This window comes from Phalangium opilio, unplaced genomic scaffold (genome assembly GCF_054372755.1).
Source record: "Phalangium opilio isolate 3A_F unplaced genomic scaffold, DU_Popi_V2 ptg000209l_1, whole genome shotgun sequence".
NCBI lineage: Eukaryota > Metazoa > Arthropoda > Arachnida > Opiliones > Phalangiidae > Phalangium > Phalangium opilio.
Window position 1 is genome coordinate 3,267,907 of NW_028324217.1, and position 13,425 is coordinate 3,281,331.

At 38.2% G+C, this 13,425-nt stretch overlaps 1 protein-coding gene and 1 non-coding gene across 5 annotated transcripts in view; both read right to left on the reverse strand.

The window, feature by feature from the left end:
* Positions 1-13,425, reverse strand: part of Pkc53E (Protein C kinase 53E) — a 109,617-nt gene that overhangs the window by 70,285 nt on the left and 25,907 nt on the right. The gene's annotated exons all lie outside the window — the stretch shown is intronic.
* On the reverse strand, positions 13,010-13,095 carry TRNAY-GUA (transfer RNA tyrosine (anticodon GUA)). Its single transcript is given in 2 exon segments — positions 13,010-13,045; positions 13,059-13,095. It is a non-coding gene; the product is annotated as a tRNA-Tyr (tRNA).

A 13,425-nucleotide genomic window follows, 5' to 3' on the forward strand; every position in this document is an offset into this window, starting at 1 on the left:
ATTACTTCCGGTTAGTTATGGCAAAAAGACGGACGTGGGCGGTGGAAGTGCACGTCTCATTTGCATATTAATAGGAATCTCCAGAACCTACCCAATCATTTATTACTACTATCAAATGCAAATAGGAATAGAATAAAAAGTAAGACAAATGAGATTTACAACGGAAAAGATCAAATTTGAAAACAAATTAATGTGTTTTACGGATGACCCCTTATAAGAAACTGAACAGGTAATGATTTCTATTTAATTTAGGGGCCATCCAATCATAAACACTCATTCAATGTTTAATTATAACTTGTGGGTAAGGGGGTGCATGCATCCCTTGTGGGCAGGGCCGGAAATAAGCACAGGACACTGGACATTGTCCAATAATTTTTTAAAATGTCCCATAACTTTTTAAAAACTAAGGGTGTCAATGGACATTTTGACCAATAAATTTTCCTAAGTTTTGATAGCTTGACTATGAAGACGCGACACTATTTTTGCACACTCCAGTGGACAATGTCCTATAAATTTTCCAGTCAAATGGGGTGTCAGTGGACACATGTCCTATATGAAATTTTTCTTATTTCCGGCCCTACTTGTGGGGGCTCAATCAAAATCTAAGGGCTGCTCATAGAACTTATTACATTTAACATTTCATCGATTCACTCAAAATTCAGTTGATTTCCCATAGAACCACCATCCACGCATCCCACTCATGTACGTATTTCGGTCCCATAATTACCCACCACCCCTTTTTGGAACAGTGCACCCTGTATATTTATTCTTACATAGAACAATAAACACATTATTCAGCTGTAGCCCCTGCAATCAGGGCCCCTATTATCACCAAGATTATATTTTTAATATTATTTTATTTCATTATTTTTTGCAAGATTCAGTTGAGTAAAATTTGGTCTTTGGGAGTTTGGGAGGCCGCGTTACTGGATCATTAATTACTAAGCCTAGCCCCCGGTTTCATTAAGTAAGCACTTTGGCGCCCTTTTCCACACTCTAGAGTGTGCTGTAACGTCACCTTAATTATTACGCGCCCTTTTACCTGAAGCCTACCATACTTAACGACCCTTTAAAAATCTAAAATTCCACGTGGAGTTTCCCGCCTTTTTCTTTAATCATTCCAAACCGATTAAAGCTTATCACGCCCTGGGAATAATAATCTTTGAAAAATAATATTATAGGTTTTAAGAATTTAAAATTATATGTTTGTTCACATTGACTAAAGACACATTTTTGGGCAAACAATGCTTCAAACGATAGTTTTTGCCTTGTTTGTGGTCAGATTTCAAAAATAAATTTCCATCAGAGGTCGAAGGTCACTCAATTTAATGTTTGTTTAGATTGGGAGAGGCCACATTTTTGGCAAACAATTCTTAGAATAAAATATTTGCCTTGTTTATGGTCTTATTTTAAAAATATATTTCCATATGAGGTCAAAGGTCACCCAACCGAATTCTCAACATTGGAAAAGACCGTTTTTTTTTTTTGCAAAAAAATTCACGCTTTAAATGATGTTTTTGTAAGTCTTATTTGTTACATAAAGAAAAATTCCACCAAAAAACATGTATTTGAAAATAAAATTAGCAATAAAAGCGCTTGATACCACAATAGGTAGCCCACATTGTGAACTCCGCTTTAGCTCAATGCAGGTGGCATAAACCTATTCAACTTAGGGCTGTAGGTTACCTTTTATAACACTTTTAAAGGCCGCGTTCCACGAAAAGTTAGCATCGAGACTAACACCATGCAGATTTTCCAGCGAAGGATTCTAGCCTTCTAGGTAAAAACTAACTAAAGCATTTTATATTTTTCTCTCCAAACTTTTATACAGACAGCTAAGAGGGGAAGACACGTGGGTAAAACTTTTCTTTCCATCCCGCTTTTAGCGCCTGCGCTGTAGGCTTGGTAGATTCTATAGAGTTCAGAGAGAGACGGCAAAGGATCTGTACAGCCCGATACAGAGGGTTGCCTACCCCCTTTTAAATAGAAAGCTAGAAACTCAAATTCAGCCCCAGCGGGGATTCTAAAATCTGCACGGTCGCCCGGGAATTGTTAGTCAGTTTTAAACTAAGTTCACTGGAACTCTGCCTTTAATCGATTAGTTACACTTCTACCTAGCTTCTACTACACATTTTGGCTACGTTTCGTTATGTTCATGACTTTATTTTCTTCAAGGGTAAATTTAATATTAGGCCTAAAACATACTTTTACTGTACATAAAGCATTTTTGAGGCCCTAGTCCCCCAAAAATAAAACTGTCACGTTTTCACTAAGCTCTGAAAGTTCCGTTTTAACAACTAAATATAATGGTTTAGAGCTAGTTTTACGACATTTTGAACGTGGATTTCATACAAAATTCTGCTATTAAATATATTATAATCCACGAAAATAATTTATTTATAAGAAACTTGGCTTAATTAACAGTTGCGAGTTTTTAATTAAAATTATTTGGTTTTAAAAATATTCCGTAGTAAAGGGGAATTTTCTTTAAAATAAAGAAAAGGGTTATTGTAGGAATGCATTCTTAAGCCAGGGTTGTGACTCAGTCATACACTTAATTAGTAGTGAAAAGTGATTAACAATTTTAATAAAAAGTGATTAAATAAATGACCAAATTAAAAGGTATTTAAATGGGGCAAGCTGGGGTAAAAACCATTTTCAGAGATGACCAATTTTCATAATTATTAACGGCTATTAAAGGCAGTTTTCCGTTCCCCAGTGTTGCCAGGCCATTAGTGAGTCAAAACAATGCATAGATAAAGGCGAGCAGTATTTTCAGTTTCACTTGGTACTTGATCACAACTTAACACAGTCACAGAGGGCCTGACAACACTGCACTGAAGTTTAAGCCTAGATAGGGTAAGGAATTTTATATAAGCCCTTTAGTGAAAACTATAATTAAGATAATTTAATTAGATAATTCAGGTCAAAGGTCACCTCATCTCATATATGGTCAAGGGCCTCTCTCTATACTGAAGGTTATTTACCCCTTTTTACATAGAAAAAGGCTTATTAAACCAAACCATTTAGAAACGCATTTCAAGAATTTGCTAATAATAATTTCAAAAGTCCACGTGGTAGGCCAAGGTTAAGGTAACACCTGCAGGCTGTTGCGCTGCCTCTTACTCAGAACGTAAAAATTCCCAAGTGTTGCTTTGCTTTTACGTTCTTTTGTAAAAAGGTAAACAATTAAACCATGAAGATCTCAATTTCTCAATGCAGGTCAAAGTTGAACTTGGTCCGATAGCACTGCAGCAACCCTTTCTTCCATAAAAGATAAGCTAGCGACCCGATACTGATAACAATGCAATTGTCTCGAGCCCTGGTCCGGTTAGAGAAGGGGGGAGGAAGTACCAATAACCGAAAACAACTTCACTGGTCTTGACCCTCGACCATGGTGTCACTATTTACTATTCCTGGTAAAAACCCATCTTCGTAAGTAAAGCATCGATCTTATTGGACCGTTAGAAAAAAGGGGGCGTGGCGATTGTAGACCATTTATCTATATAAGCCCAATTGAATACTATGATCTTCCATCACTCTTTTCTATATCACTTGCATAGAACAGTCATGAACAACCGACACCAAGCTAAACCCAAACCCCGTCATGGGGATTATCTCCCGATCTGGCAGCGGTGGTCTGGGACCACAGGGAGAAATCCTTATTCCCTCGACCGTCGCCCCGGAGCCCTGAAAGCCGAGGCAAAACCAGTCCACGGTCCCCAACCAAACGGATACCGTGGACGTGGTCGCCATCCCCGCGGAAACCCGTACCGTGGACGTGGAAGGGCCTCGTACGTCCTCGACAACAGGGTGAAGACCGCGCCGAACACGGCCACGGGAGCACCGTTTCCCCCTAATGGAGCAGCCGTAGGGGACGTTAAATGGATCCCGCCTGTTTCAACGCCGGGAACTTCAAGGGCCTCGAAGCCTACGAGGGCCGTGACACCGAGGACAACGCCAGACGTAAGCACCCCGGATCCCCCCGTAGAGGCACCGACAGCCCCGCCTAAAGTTGCTACGGCCGTTGGAGCTCCAAGTGAGGAGGTTCTCACTGGGACCCCGGTGGAGGAAACGCCGGGCCCGACCCCGACCCCTAAGCCTAACGACGCGGTGCCAACGCCTCCATCGTGCCCGACCCCAGAGCCCAACGATGCGGCGCCAACGACTTCATCATGCCCGACCCCAGAGCCCAACGACGCGGCGCCAACGGCTCCATCGTCGGTGGCTCGAGCTCCTACGCCGCCATCGGGCCCGCCCACCGTGGAGCAAGCTCCGATGCCTAATTGGACGGAATTGCTGGATTATGAATATGACGAGTAAGTTAAATTTAATTCCAAGCTATTATTTCAAGTTTTAAGCGATGTAAGATCATTTGAGGTTGTTGGACTTCTTCTTTCGAATTAGAGTTAGGGATTTTATCGACTTCTAAATTTATGTTGATAAACATTAACTTTCCAAGTCGCTTATAGACCACATACTCAAATTAGCTACAATTTTGAGTATATTTTTAAACATTTGCCATTGAAACAGCTGTGATTAGGCCGGCCTATATTGAAATTTAGTAAATTGTAGTATTTATGTTCTAATAGCGCATTCATTTTAATTATAGTTAAGGCTGAACTGACCCACGGACCACCCGACCTCGACCACCCCCCGGAATGACCCTGGACCGCCCCTGATTACCGAACCTGGACTGCCCCCGATTACCGATTTCCCGAACCTGGACTGCCCCCAATTACCGATTTCCCGAACCTGGACAACCCCCGAATTTGACCCTGGACCGAGATTGGACAACCCCCTAATTTGACCCTGGACCGAGATTGGACAACCCCCGAATTTGACCCTGGACCGAGATTGGACAACCCCCTAATTTGACCCTGGACCGAGATTGGACAACCCCCGAATTTGACCCTGGACCGAGATTGGACAACCCCCGAATTTGACCCTGGACCGAGATTGGACAACCCCCGAATTTGACCCTGGACCGAGATTGGACAACCCCCGAATTTGACCCTGGACCGAGATTGGACAACCCCCGAATTTGACCCTGGACCGAGATTGGACAACCCCCGAATTTGACCCTGGACCGAGATTGGACAACCCCCGAATTTGACCCTGGACCGAGATTGGACAACCCCCGGAACTTAAAAAAAAAAAGGACTGATTCGGTTTTCGGTTTTCATTTTAAAAAACCGATTTTAACCAAGATTGAATTTTAACAATTTTCTGTCTGAATTTTAACAATTTTCTGTCAGAATTTTAACAATTTTCTGTCAGAATTTTAACAATTTTCTGTCAGAATTTTAACAATTTTCTGTCAGAATTTTAACAATTTTCTGTCAGAATTTTAACAATTTTCTGTCAGAATTTTAACAATTTTCTGTCAGAATTTTAACAATTTTCTGTGAGAATTTTAACAATTTTCTGTCAGAATTTTAACAATTTTCTGTCTAAATTTTAACGAAAAACTCAGGGAAATAAATAGTTGACAAATACACGGGAAAAAACTCGTAGAAAACTCAGGGAGATCGGTTTTCCAAAAGTTTAATGAATTTTAACAATTTTCTGTCTAAATTTTAAAATTAAAAAGTTAATTTTTAACTAACTTGTAAAAATCCATGTATATATGTATAAATATAAAAGTATTTTTTTTATAAATAAACATTTTCTATGAAACGAGATAATTAGCATTATACATCATTTCTTAATAATACACTTAAGCTTATAGCCATTAGCCAACCTTCCCATTAAAGGGAATATAACACTATAAATATGTGGTAATAAATGTTCCATTGCTTACATAATACATAAATAAAACAAATAAATAAAATTTAGTTTTATAACACTAGGTACCATTTTTCAAACAGAGAAAATTCAGACAGCAATTTTTGAATTATGTCATATTTCGATAAAACACAAACTAAACTAAAAAAAACCGTACATCTTATATACAGGGTGTTCAAAAAGGGGTCATCCAATCATAAACACAATGTTCATCAGTAACTTGTGGGTTAGGGGTGCACATGCATCCCTTGTGGGGGCTCAATCAAAATCTAAGGGCTGGTCATAGAAGTTACATTTAACATTTCATCGATTCACTCAAAATTCAGTTGATTTCCCATAGAACCATCCACGCAATGCATCCCACTCAAGTACCACTTCGGTCCTATAATTATACCCATCCCTTTTAGCAGAACACCCTGTACAGACGTATTTATTTTTTCATGCAATTGTCAGCACAATAGAGTCTAGCAGTAACTTTTACAAACACAAAGGGAGCTTCTAGATTTGTGTGTTTTTTTATGTATATTATTATTTTAAAAGCAAAAATAAAAAATTGCTTATTTCAGCTGAATTCTCTCTCTTATTTTAAAAAGCGCAGAGAAAAAGAACCAACACAAGTGCTCAACTTAAGCCTAAGTATTCACTCTTATTTCTCCTAAATACACAGTAATATATCTTCCCCTAGTTTTTTATGCGTTGTCATTCTTATATGGTTAACTTCAACACGTTTATTCAAATTATTCCAAGCATTTACTTCCAAAAAAAAAAAAATAAATAAATTCAAACAATGGGGTTATTTATTGAAAGAATTGTTTTAGCAAACGTAAATAGAAGAAATGAAAAGTAGTGGATGTATAAAACCATAAGTTTATCATGCCTCTAAGTCTAAGTAGATAAATGGCTGCTACTCCTATGGCAATAGTGTTTGTCTGGCTTCCTTTAACGAAACCCTAAGTATACTCTCTCCGTATCATTTATCACCTCAACTTCAATACAAAATTATACTGCCTAGCCTAGCGTTTCTTTTATCCCTTTTAGAATGTTTCAGGACTGAAACCGCCTCTATCTCACGAGAGAGAGGGATTTTGGGGTTGCTTAAGTAAAATTCGTTCCCCCCCATGCCTGCCTATACGGGACTTACGAGGTTACCGCCCCCTTTTCGGAGAGTTGCTCCCGTAAATCCCGTATACGAAACGTAAAAATCTCCTTTATTCCATTGGATGATGTTTTTCACGTGACCCATTTAGTAATCGTCTCGACCGCTTGGTGGCTGCACCGCGACGGAAATTTCAAAATTTTCTCTCTTCGGAACTTAGCGTAGCGCTATACGAGCACGAGTTCTGACGTCACAGTAGCCTGCGGAAGATGCATGCCCAGTTGTAACCCATATTTGTGTACTTAGAGGCATGATAAACTTATGGTTCCATCCATAAGTTTGTCACTGGTTACAATTCTCTAAATTAAACCCCAATATTTGGTTATTTCGTTTCTGTATCTTTCACAACGTACGTTAGTCTTAAGTTAACCACGGACCCATCCCTATTTTAAAGCCATAAATTTTTCCGAAGGGTTTGGTTCTCCTTTTGAGCTCAGAGGTATTGATAAATAGATACAGCGATTGAATCAGCCTTCACATACCGACCAACAGTTGAGTGAGTGAGTACCGGGCAAAAGAAAGAATAACGGACTGAAAAGCAGCTGCGGCCACACGTTGCCATGGTTACACGTTCCCAATAGAAGTGGGTTTTCATTAGAGGTTTCGCGCCAGTTTTGAGAAAAACCAAAAATAGCTGGGGAGTTTATGTAAAAAGGTCTATATGGATGGCAGTGTCTAAACATACTTTGCAATTGCATTTATCAATCATAAGTTTATAAGATATGTTCCATAATATAAGTTTGTTAATCTCTGGTAACTAAGAAACTGGAGCTTGTAATTTTGAAGTGATTGAAGTAGGGAATATAACCACCACCACCGAGTGTAGTTAGGACTTCAATTGACTCGGTTAATCGTCGTTCTCCTTCTCGAACTAGTTATCTCGAGTACTGTAAGTCTCTCAGTAGCATTATACGAACTTCTATTGGTAGTGCTATTCATACTTATGGAACGGAACATATCACTTACAAACTTATGCTCATATAAACATAATGATTAGCCAAGCTCTTTCAATAAAATTCATTTATGTACGTTGAATGAAAATGGCACGTCGCAATTATTCCCAGAATCTGTATGTATTCCTGACGTCACAAGTCACAAGGGGCAACACCTACAGTACATCCCATATTCTACCACAATATGAAACACAATTACTCATACAGAACACAAACCAAAACAAACGGTGAAACCACAAAAACATAATTGAATTAACAGGTGTAACTCAATTTCTAACACCGCGGGCGACAACTTTTGTGATGAAAATCCGCCATTTGAACAAAGCATACATATTGTAGTAGAAGCAAAGAGGGTATAAACAAGATGGCCCAAGGGCTGGGCCTTAATAGTAATTTTACACGGCTCACGTGACCCCCCGTATAGTTGACAACTAAAAACATTTCTGAAACACAATCGTGTATCCCTTTAATTTCTAATAACGTCACATTTCAAATAATATTAATGAAACTAAATTGTGCACCCCACTAAAGTATAATTTTTAAAAACCATACGAATCAAATAATGTATTTAAACAAAATCCTGGATCCCCTAAACCAGAAATCACTATGACCGTAAAGCGTCCCCTCTATTTTACGAAACCTAACCTAACCATCCAGCATAATCTCTGATGTATCACGCGCACAAAGTGCAGTAGTGCACGAAAATTATCATCTTGTTTCCCTTCACTCAAAAAAGCCCGCGAGATTTAAACTACCTTTCTTTCCTCTCTCTCCGAGCGGGATGCCCCCTCTCCCTCTTCCCCCTCTCACTAATACACGGCTCACGTGACCCCCCGTATAGTTGATTTCCAATAAATCGTACAACTAAAAACATTTCTGAAACACAATCGTGTATCCCTTTAATTTCTAATAACGTCACATATCAAATAATATTAATGAAACTAAATTGTGCACCCATCACTATGACCGTAAAGCGTCCCCTCTATTTTACGAAACCTAACCTAACCATCCAGCATAATCTCTGATGTATCACGCGCACAAAGTGCAGTAGTGCACGAAAATTATCATCTTGTTTCCCTTCACTCAAAAAAGCCCGCGAGATTTAAACTACCTTTCTTTCCTCTCTCTCCGAGCGGGATGCCCCCTCTCCCTCTTCCCCCTCTCACTAATATACCAGGCAGGCAGTTCTCTCTCTACGCGGAGCTTCGTATCGCCACCGCGTACGCTAGCGATCTCTCTCTCTCATCGTAAGCGTACGTTTCGCGGACGCGACCGGTTTCCCTCTCTTATCGTAAGCGTTCGTTTCGCGGACGCGTCCGGCACAGGGACAGGGGTTTTGGTGCCGTTTCTTAAATTTTACCGTAATTAAAATTACGTGTAAAATTCAAAAGAGGAGTTGAAAGCACCAGCTTTATCGAAGTATTTTTGTAGTTCTAGGAAAAATTATTTTTAATTTATTTTTATTGTTATATTTTCCTTTTAATATCCGGTAAGGTTCATCACCGCATTTCAACCAATAAAGAAAGCTATCTCAGTTGTGACGTCTTAGTTACATCATAGAGGATATATAGTAGAGGAGTAGAAACTTTAGCCTTCATAAATATTAATTTATTTTTATTATTATTATTATATTTTCCTTTTAATATCCGGTTCATCACCGCATTTCAACCAATAAAGAAAGCTATCTCGGTTGTGACTTCTTAACCTCTTAGTTTTTAATTCAGAGAGAATATACAGCAGAGGAGTAGAAACTTTAGCCTTTATAAATATCTTAAATACACAAGGGAATGATTATCTGGCCAATTTTTACTATTCATTTCCGGTTTACTTCCCCCACTGTAAAAGACATATCATTATTGGTTGAAAAATGTTGTCTGCTTTACCGTATGCCCTGCCCTCTATGGAGAACGAGAGTAATATTTCGTCAGAGGTAACGAACCTAGTGTCACCAAGAAAGTGATCCGGAAGTATCTCCAAAAAATTTAACCATAACTGAATAAATACAACAACTATCTACTCCTCAACAGTATATCCTCTATGGTTACCTACCCCCTTCCCTAGTTGACTCTCCTTCGTGTAAGTGCTCGCCGATTTCAACCAATAAGAGGGAAAGGCAGAGAAAGATGCGGGCACGCGCTCGCCTACACACCGGAAGCTTAGAGATAAACTTTCAAAGCGAGAACACTCCATCAATTGCCTTCTACTCCTCCATTTTATACCCTCTTTGTTTTGGTAGAAGAGCTAGCTAGCTAGTCTCTAAGTTGGCTGGCTTTACAACCAAGTACCAACACGCCAGGTTAGGATTGAATATATGAAGGAGAGAGAGAGAGAGAGAGAGAGAGAGAGAGAGAGAGAGAGAGAGAGAGAGAGAGAGAGAGAGGGAGCAAGAGAGAGAGGAGAGAGTTTTCCGGATATTATTTACAACTCTACAGATGGTTTCTCTTATACCCCTCTTCTCCATCTTCCACTCTGTCTGTCTGTCTGACATAACGAAGCAGCCAGCTACTAGCGCCAACGGCTAGATCCAGGTCCAGAACAGCCCTCCTTTAAACATTAGAAAAGATGTACTAGAGAAACCCAAAACCCAAATCTAAACCCTAACCATCACAGAAATGCCGCCGCAGGAAATGGGTTCGGATAGGGTACATAGGTAGGTAGGTGTATCTCGCTAAATCGGAAGTAGATAAATATGGAAGTAAATGATCAACGAATTTAATAAAAACCTTTCGAGTTTTAATTTAAAAATGGGTTTTGGTTGATTTCGATAAGGTCTACAAGCTTAATTGTTATGGATTTAAATGCTAATGAAAATAAAATTTAAAATTAAGAATAGGTGTATCACTAAATCGGAAGTTGATGAAGAAGGAACTAGATGTTTATAACGAATTTAACAGAAACCTTTCGAGTTTTAATTTAAGAAAGGTTTTGGTTAATTTCGAAGGTCTACTGCAAGATTAATTGTAATGGATTTAAATGCTAATTAAAATAAATAAAAAATTTAAAATTAAGATTAGGTGTATCACTAAATCGGAAGTTGATAAATATGGAAGTAAATGATTAAAACGAATTTAATAAAAATCTTTTCAGTTTTAATTTAAAAACATATTATAGAGTTTAATTTCGATTACTGCCAGCTTAATTATTATTGATTTAAATTATAATGAAAATGTTATGTATTTAAAATTAAGAACATATTGAAACCTGGTAATGTTCAATAACAAATAATTTGAAAAGGGAAATGATTTGACACGTGTTCAATAGAGCGTGATTATTAATTTAGTTAAGGGGGTCATTCAATCATAAACACTTCTCAAATGTTCATTCATGATAACTTGTGGGTTAGGCTTAGGGGATGCATCAAAATATAAGGGCTGGTCATAGAAGTTACATTTAACATTTCATCGATTCACTCAAAATTCAGAATTCATTTCCATAGAACCATCCACGCATCCCACTCATGTACTTCGATTCTAAAATAAATCACCCTTCTTGGAACACCCTGTATAATTCTAAAGAACATACCAACAAGTATATCTAACGTTTTGAAATATGGTTAGGTGGGCACATACACGATCACACTTCGAAATTATTTCGTTCTTCATCTTTATACGTGGTGTGCGGTAATTTCACGTAGGTATAGTTACGGAGTATCCGTGCAATTCTATTGGACCAATGACCATTCGCTACAAATACCCCAGATTCTTTTCAAGTACAGATAGCCTTACAATCAAAACTCCATGAACCAAAGTAAAAACCAAGAGAGAACTTTTCCAAAATGTCATGGGTAAAAATAGAACATCTGGTGTGTTGGGGACCAGTCCCAAGGACCAGATTATAATTTTGGACCCTAGGGAGGGGAGTCACTGGTCCCTAGGACCGGTTTGAAAACTATTTTAATTTCCCAGACTAATCCAAATACCCAATGAATGTTAAGTCTTAACTTCATGCTGAAGTACCGGATTATCCTCCAAGCACGACCCTAGGGGCCCTAGAGTTCAGGGTTCCCCGATGGCCAGCCTTAAGCTCTAACCTGTCATATCGCAGTGGGCCCCCGAACACCTAGTAGTGCCCCCCGAGGGTGTTGATCCGGTAGTGTTCATGCATGTCCTGATGTTTTACTTTATGTTATGAACTTCAATATGAGGAGGTCTCTGTTTTGCTATTTACAGGAAGGAATCTTTCTTTGGGCACAGACCATTAGTGGGAAACTGAGCCAAAGAAGAAGTAACTTGAAAGGGAACGAAAGATGCCACTTTCTCTTTTCTCTTTCTTTGGCTTTCTCAAAGGCAAGGGTAGGGTATAGATGCAATTGCGGTTTTTATATCAATGGTACGAAACAATGAATATTAAAGGGAACATATGGTACTGTACCGTGTGTACCGCCGCATGGTATTTTTTTCTCTTTCAGGGACTTGTAATTATATTTGTTAATTTCAATTAATGAATTCCATTTGATATCACAATTTCTACATTGAAAATATTTAAAGCGATTTATGAACTACAATATTATTATCTAGAACCAGGGATAGATTTAATTTTAGAAGTAGGAATGGAGAACAGAGTAATATCTGGGCGCGCGTCAAAGTCCCGGACCCCCTTCCACGGGACGGGGGGGGGTATGAAAGAAGAGGCGGGGCGGGTCATAGCGACAGAGGTAAAAAGGAATTACGTCATTATTTTTCGCCATCCCCGCATCAGCAACGTCATCAAAACGTAGTTTAAGTGAGCCAATAAGATAATTTAAACTTTTCGTTGCGTGTTGGAGGGAGGGGCTCTATACTGGGTGGAGTATGAGTCGGAATAACTGAAGTAACTACTAACCGTTCTCGATTCCTACTTCTAAAATTAAATCTATCCCTGGTATCACAATCTCTACATTGAAAATATTTAAAATAATACAAATAATTCAGAAAAAAAAAATCTTAAAATGTTTTATAAACTACAATATTTATTATTAAATAATACTTTGGGAGTTGAAACAAAAAAGATGTTAAAAACTATGATTAACAATAAATTATTTTAGCATTTAAATTCATCAAAGTTATATATATGGTGGGTAAATAAATAAATAAATAAATGAAAAATTAAAATAAAATTTAAAAAAACTTTGTTGTCCGTCGAGCCGGATTTGAACCAGCGACCTATGGATATCAATTTTAACTCTACAGTCCACCGCTCTACCAACTGAGCTATCGACGGTCGAATTACAAAGTTAAATTTAATCATCACACGAATAATTTCAATCGGTATCCCCGCCTAAAATGACCCAGATAAGATATATATTGTAGTGTGAAGTAATAGAGACAAAACATTAAAAAAAAAAAAAACACCACTAGGACTAGAAAAACCTGTTTTTTAACAGCGCGATAATTAAATAGGATCATGGCGTTCAATTCGCACCAATTATTGTTAATTATATGATAAAGAGTATTTACATCAATTTCCAAATAATATTGGTGTTTATAGTCTTGCAAATTTAATATTTGCTAACATTTTAAGCTAATTTCGACATCCCAACTATAATTATTA